Source organism: Ahaetulla prasina, chromosome 2 (genome assembly GCF_028640845.1).
Source record: "Ahaetulla prasina isolate Xishuangbanna chromosome 2, ASM2864084v1, whole genome shotgun sequence".
In the NCBI taxonomy this organism is placed as follows: Eukaryota; Metazoa; Chordata; class Lepidosauria; order Squamata; family Colubridae; genus Ahaetulla; species Ahaetulla prasina.
In genome coordinates, this window is record NC_080540.1 from 217,710,643 (window position 1) to 217,718,508 (window position 7,866).

Below are 7,866 nucleotides of genomic sequence, written 5' to 3' on the forward strand. Positions count from 1 at the left end.
GGATTTTTCAGTAACCTTCCCCTGGATTGGGAAGGGAATGGAGATTTTGCAGTATCTTTCCCCTGCCATGCCTACCAAGCCACACCCACTAAGCCATGCCACGCCCACCAAGCCACATCCACAGAATCGGTAGTAAAAAAAATTGAAACCCACCACTGCACCGTTTTGTTCATTTTTTATCCCTACTGTGGACACCCATAACTTTTAAATGTAATGAAAGGCTTTTGTAAAAGGTAGCTCATGCAACTTTTTTTTATGGTGTTTAATGGCCAGGTTCAGGGATGGGAGTGGTTGGTGTGATACAGACCAGAGATTTATTGTATAAAAATAAAGGGTTTTTTTTCCCCCAAACAAAGTAGAAACTAGATTTGTATTTGTCTCTTTTTTTTCCTGGATTGTTTGTGGGACATTGTTTTTTGTAACTTTATAAGGCAATGTTGGGAACAGCCTGAACAAATCCTTGCAGGGCTTTTTTGGCTAGATTTCAGAGTGCTTTGCCATTGCCTCCTTCCTAAGGCTGAAAGAGAGTGACTGGCTCAAGTCCCCACTGTTTTGTGTCCAAGGCAGGACTTGAACTCATGGTCTCCTGGCTTTCTAGCCTAGTGCCTTAACTAGTACACCAATCTGGATTTTGTGAGTTATGTATGCATAGTATTGTATGTATGTATGTATGTATGTATGTATGTATGTATGTATGTATGTATGTTTGTATGTTCTACATGCTATTTATTTCCTTTTACAGGTAGTCCTCGACCTACGACTACAACTGAGTCCAAAATTTCTTTTGCTAAGTGAGTCATTTGTGAAGTGAGTTTTGCCCCATTTAACGACCTTTCTTGCTACAGTTGCTAAGTGAATTACTGCAGTTGTTAAATTAGTAATAAGGTTGTTAAGTGAATCTGGTTTTCCCATTGACTTTGCTTGTCAGAAGGTCACAAAATACAATCATAAGACCCCCGGATACTGCAACGTCATAAATATGAGTCAGTGGCCAAGCATCTGAATTTTGATCATAGGGAGGCTTCAACGGTTGTAAATATGAAAAATGGTCCTAAGTCACCTTTTTCAGTGCTGCTGTAACTTCAAATAGTCACTAAATGAACTGTTATAAGTCGAGGATTACCTTTATAGATCACCATGGCTTTGCATATAGCTATGGCTTATTCCGATAGGCTTTTACGGATTTCTATATCTGTATGAGGGATATGGTGGCTCAGTGGCTAAGACACTGAGCTTGTTGATCAAAAGGTCGGCAGTTCAGCGGTTCAAATCCCTAGTGCCATGTGAGCTCCTGTTACTTGTCCCATCTTCTGCCAACCTAGCAGTTCGAAAACACGTAAAAAAAAATGCAAGTAGAAAAAATAGGGACCATCTTTGGTGGGAAGGTAACAGCGTTCCGTGTGCCTTTGGCATTTAGTCATGTCGGCCAAATGACCACGGAGTCATCTTTGGACAGCGTGGCTCTTCGGCTTTGAAATGGAGATGAGCACTGCCCCCTAGAGTCAGGAATGACTAGCACATATGTTTACCTTTACCTTTATATCTGTATGCCATTTCAATTGTTTCACTAAGTTTCTACAAATTAAGTTTCTTTCTTTCCCCTTTGTCTTTTGCTTGTTTTAAGGCTTGTGGCTTGCTCTATCAATGACCACTTGGAGGGCTACCTTTTATGGCTGGTTATTACGCAAAATTTAAAGTTTATTAATTTTACTTCTCACTGGTTTGTTCTGGCATGCTTCTAATGATGTCAGAGTCACCTGGGTCATTCTAGCAAGTGTACATACACTGTAATACTTCCCACAAGCTATTTCTAGTTCAATATTGTTGCCATTGTAGTGATGTACACCAGTTTTGGCCAACATAGCATAGAACTCAATTTCTGATTTTCTCAAAGCAGGACAGTTATTGGCTAGGATAACTAACTTGCTGAATCATTTTCAGAGTTTGTTTAAATCCCAGTTTATATCCAAGTTTGTTTATTATCATATTTCATAACCAGCTGAAGTCTAGAGTTTATGGACTCTCAAGGTTTTTTCGTCTTCTTGGTGGCCACCATCTTGCTGGCTCACATTGGCCCTGCCGTTGCCAGAGGAATGCTTCCAAGTTAGCCGGGCAATGAGGAAAAAGCTTATGGCCAGTTACAAACAGCTTAGCATAAGTGATGACCACAATTTGTTATTTTTTTCGTTTCACAAACATCAGCTATATTAACGATAAAGAATGAAGTACAGCCCTAAGAGGCACACATAAACAAAATGTATCTTGTAATTAGTAAGTAAATCAGGCGCAACAGCTTATTTTCCCCAATATTTGGTCCTAATGTTATGTGACACAGAAATGTTTGGGGAAAAAAATAGAATAATGACACAATTGATTAAACCCTTTTAGGTTACAGTAGTACTCATTCTGGGAGTGGCGTTAAGCACATGCTTCTCTTTCCCCCGTGAAATCAATGAGCCACTTTTTACTTAATTGGTTGCGGGATAAATTTTTCTGTTTGATAAATTACAAAATATCTCAAACTGCAGTGAGCCTATTCTGAAGATAATTAAAAACAGTTGGACAACTAGTACCGCCTTCAGTGTTGCTCATGGGTGCAATTAATTGCTAGTTGGAAAGAAGGGGTAAGCCTGCCTATTGATAATCTAACATTGGTCTTCTTTGAAAAGCCACACCTCCCTAGATAATGGTATAAAAGTAATGTAATAAAATAACCTTATTTCAGATTTCTTTTGTACTTAGAATCTTATTTTTCCTCTTCAATTTCTATGCAGCTCCCAGTGTATTTTGCAGAAGTACAAACTCAAATATTAGCTTGGCTATAAAACTTGGAAAATTTGGCAAGCATTTTACTTTCCCTGATTAAAAAACTCAAACACACAAGTGCAGGAACAGACATAGGGATGTGTGCACACATACATACATGTACGCATAGATGTACACAGAAATTTAAAAAAAATACTTCTAAAGGTTACATACGTATACAGTGGTCATGTTTTTAAGGGGAAACATACAGAAAGAAAGTTAAAGTCTTGTAAAATGCATGAAAAACATTGTATCACGAGAAATCCCGAAAAGCAAAATCATCTGCATTTTTAAAAGGCTCAGATGTTAGGAAAGGATACCATGTTGATTTGTTGTGAATATAAATAGTTGTGAAAAATCTGCTGGATCAGATTACTTCTCCTTGTGTATAGAGAAATAAACAGTAAATTAACTAATTTCCATATTCCCAAGAGGGCATTTAGTCTACTACCTGGTTATTTGTGGAAAGTAGACTGCCTAGTGTCTTAACTTAATTTAATAGTCTAATTTAATAATCAGAATTTCGTCAATCTGTTTTTATCCTAGGACATCAGAACAATATGCAGAAGAAATAAAAGCCAAAATATGCCACAGTTTAATAATAATATACCAAAAAAAATGATACAGTAAAAACAAATCAATGGCATTAAAAAAAGTGTCAAGCAAACAAATACAAGTAAATATAAATCTTCCAAATGTTCCCCTTGAATATAGTTTCCTCTGCTTTTTATGTCTCTGCTCTGTTTTTATTGGAGCAGTTGTAGGTTTCTGTTGTATTATATTTAGGGCATACAGTATTTCATTTTATTTATTCTTTTTTTTTATTTGCTATCCTAGTATCTTAGATTGGTGAGTTAAAATACATTAAATAAAAGCTGCCAGGATGCCACTGCTAAATGCATAAGTTCCATACTACATTGAAAAAAAAATCCATAGTATCTACACAGGTAGTTCTCAACTTCTGACCACAAGTGAGCTCAAAATTTATGTTGTTAAGTGAGAAATTGGTTAAGTGGCTTTTGCCCCATTTTACAACTATTTTTTTGCCACATTTGTTAAGTGAATTATTGCAGTTGTTAAGTCAATCGGATTTCCCCATTGACTTTGCTTGCTGGAAGATCGCAAAAGATGATCACATGACTCTGGGACACTGCAACAGTCATAAATTTGAGTCAGTTGTTCAGCATCCAAATGCAAATCACGTGACCATTGGAAAGCTACACTGGTCATGAGTGTGAAAAATGGTCATGTCACTTTTTTCAGTGTCGTAACTTCAAAGGGTCACTAAATGCACTGTTGTAAGATGAGGACTACCTGTACACAGCTTGTTTCCCCAAAATACCCTTTACATGATATCACAGACTCGAGGACCTCCATTCTGAGATTGACTTTGTTATGTTATGCCAAAGACCACCTCAACCAGATGAAACAAAATATTTCATTTTCTCTTAGTGGGAATTATAAATGCTCAAATCCAACCCTTGAAATAGAGTAGAATAGAATAGAATAGAATAGAATAGAATAGAATAGAATAGAATAGAATAGAATAGAATAGAATAGAATAACAGAGTTGGAAGGGACCTTGGAGGTCTTCTACTCCAACCCCCTGCTTAGGCAGGAAACCCTCTACCATTTCAGACAAATGGTTGTCCAATCTCTTCTTAAAGACTTCCAGTGTGGGAGCATTCACAACTTCTGGAGGTAAGTTGTTCCACTGATGAATTATTCTAACTGTTGGGAAATTTCTCCTTAGTTCTAAGTTGCTTCTCTCCTTGATTAGTTTCTACCCATTGTTTCTTGTCCTGCCTTCAGATGCTTTGGAGAATAGATTAACCTCCTCTTCAATGTGGGAGCCCTCAAATATTGGAAGACTGCTATTATGTCTCCTCTTCTTTTCATTAAACTAGACATACCCACTTCCAGCAACCATTCTTTATATGTTTTAGCCTCCAGTCCCCTAATACTCTTTGTTGCTCTTCTCTACATTCTTTCTTGTGTCTCAACATCTTTTTTTTTACATCATGGACCAAAACTGGATGCAGTATTCCAAGTGTGGTCTTGCCAGGCCATTATTAAATGATATTAACTAACTTCTTCTGGTTCAACATCATATATAAGGCCTGCTCTTCTGCTGCAGAAGAGAGATTTCACAGATTTCTGATTTCCAACCAATGTTGGTTTAAATTTGTACACTGAAATGAACAGAATTGGATATCAGTAAGAAACCCAAGTTATTCATCCAGTTTGGTTCCTTTATCTGTAATTAAGTTATATATGAAACTGCATTATTACAGGGTGTCCTGGCCATAATCGGTAATTCTAATGAGCTGAAAACAAGTAGAAAAGTTACAGGTAGTCCTTGACGTACAACCATCCATTTAGTGACTGTTCGAAGTTACAACAGCAGTGAAAAAATTGACCTATCACTGATTTTCACACTTAAAACCGTTGCAGCATTCCCCATGGTCACGTGATCAGAATTTGGAAGCTTGGCAACCAGTTAGTATTTATGATGGTTGCGGTGTCCTGGGGTCATGTGATCACTTTTTACGACCTTTAGAGAACCAAAGTCAACGTGGAAACCAAATTAAGTTAACAACTGTGCTACTAACTTCATAACTGCAATGATTCACTGAAACAACTGTGGCAAGAAAGGTCATCCAATGGGGCAAAGCTCATTTAACAACTTTCTCACTTAGCAACATAAATTTTGGGCTCAATTGTAGTCATAAGTTGAGGACTACCTGTAATGCAAAACAGAAGATTTGATTTTTAAATACATATTTTTAAATTATCATTATTTATCATTTTGAAGAAAATGCATAAACCAACAAGAAAAAAGGAAAGGATAAAAGGTTAAAAGTCACCTCATGCATTTCCTGTGGAAGGGGGAAATTATTCTTTGGACAATTCTCTATTTTCTCTCAGAACATCCTATTCGATGTGAACTGTGCTTCTTTTTCCAATGTGCAAACTCTGAGAAGGGAAAGGGTATAATTCTCCATGAAAATGTTAGCATTACTTTTTTTAGCTGTTCCAGGGAACTTCCTGAGAGTCTAATTTGTTTGAGAGTTCAGATAGTTAATCTTCACAAGCCCTGGCTTTTTGTTCTGCTTCATTTGCCAGTATCTTTTTCTTTAATTTCTTTGAAGTCACCTTAGGTATTGAACTATTTCCCTTTTAGCCTATCTACTTTATTTACTGTCTCCTTTACCTTTTGATTCACCTCCATTAAATCTTTCCGTGAAGGCTACATGGCCATTTTGGCACCTAATTCTTTGCTCGGTGAGCAGACTTATATTCCTCCACCTTCTTCATATTTCCTTTTTTGTGCCTTATATTTAAAGCACATTTTGGTTAAATTGCTGCTACTGGTTCCATTTGTCTCTATAAAAAAGAAATTTCACATCTAAGCTCTTTCTCACTCTCACTCTCTTTTTGTACACATAAAGACACATAAAACTAAAAGGTTGGAGGTGCCATTTCCATAGCCATAGACTTTGGGATACTTATATAACATATAATTTACTTAGGTTTGGGAAGTCTATTTATTTATTTTATTATTTATTTATTTTGATTTTTATACTGCCCTTCTCCCGAAGGACTCAGGGCGGTGTACAGCCAAGTAAAAATCACAGTATAAACATTAAAAGAAATTAAAACAAAACATATTATAAAGTGGCCAAATTTAAAACAATTTAAAACGTTAAAATATAAATAACCCCAATAAAATTTTAGGCCAGTCCCGCTTGAGTAAATAGGTGCGTTTTCAGCTCACGGCGAAAAGTCCGAAGATCAGGCACTTGAAGTAAACCAGGGGGAAGCTCGTTCCAGAGCGTAGGAGCTCCAACAGAGAAGGCCCTGCCCCTGGGGGCCGCCAGCCGACATTGATTTGCGGCAGTGAACTTTCAGTGACAAATATGACATTATGTTATATTAAATGGCCCTTAAAAGAGTGGTGAGATTCAAATTTTTTAACAACCGGTTCTCTGTCTTAATGACTGGGTGGGTGGGTGTGGCTGGGTGGTCATGTGACTGAGTGGGCGTGGCCAACTCAATGTCACTCATGGCAAGATGGAGCGGTGCAGGCAGGCCAATGCTGCACTGACAGGGTGATTTCCTATGTACCATTCCGAGCCCCTTCCCCCCATCTTGGCCTGACAAAATAAAAGCCCATCTAAAGATCATGACTTCCTGCCAAGCGCATGCTGGCAAAAGGAGGCTAGGAGGAAAAAAGGGGAAGGGCCAATGGAAACACCCCTTTTCCACCTCTATTTGGCTGTCTGCGCCACGCTGGATCGCGATGGGGATGTGGGGGGGGGAGCAAAAAGCCCATTCGTTCCATACTCACCAGCACGATGGCAAAGCTCACCGGTTCAGGCATTGGGAGCTTGAGGGGTAGATTGTGTGCCCTGAAGTCCATCTGCTGCTCTTCCAAGCCCAGCTCTGGCGACAGCCAACCATCAGCCAATTTTCTTCCAGCGCTCATGCAAGGAACCCTGGAGCTTAGTGGCAGTATATTGCATGCTTTTCACTCCAAGCAGCCCGGGTTAGGAAACGCATGGCTGGGGCAGAGTGGTCCTCCTTAACAAGCTCCAAATGAACCATTGTTGCTACTCCAAGGCTGGGTTCCCTGCACAAGTGCTGGATGTCCGGTATACCTTCCCCACTCAGTCAGCCCACGCTCCCCTCTTGCTCCAGGCACCAATTCCCTCAGCACCCCATACACGCAATCTCCCCAATTTTTAAGAATTTGCGGCAGGCAGTCACAATCTTTAGATGGGCTTTTATTTTGTCAGCCCAAGGGGGTGGGCTTGGAATGGTACATAGGAAATCACCCTGTCTCTGCAGCATACATTGTTTGCCAGCTGGCAGGCAATGAGGAGGCGGTGGAGGCAAGCAGGCTGGGTCATGAGGACCATGGACAAGGCAACAGAGAAGGCAGGCAAGCATGGCTGGGCCGCGTGGAAGGTAGCTGGGTGAGAAGCGAAGGAAGACTCACCAGGCAGAGATCAGCTGGACCACATGGTTGAGACAAGCGAGGGGACTAGAGAGCAGCAT

General features: G+C 39.4%; 1 pseudogene; it reads right to left on the minus strand.

Moving 5' to 3' along the window:
* Window positions 1-1,707: 1,707 nt before the first annotated feature.
* Window positions 1,708-2,056, minus strand: LOC131192941 (large ribosomal subunit protein eL30-like; annotated as a pseudogene).
* Window positions 2,057-7,866: the final 5,810 nt, after the last annotated feature.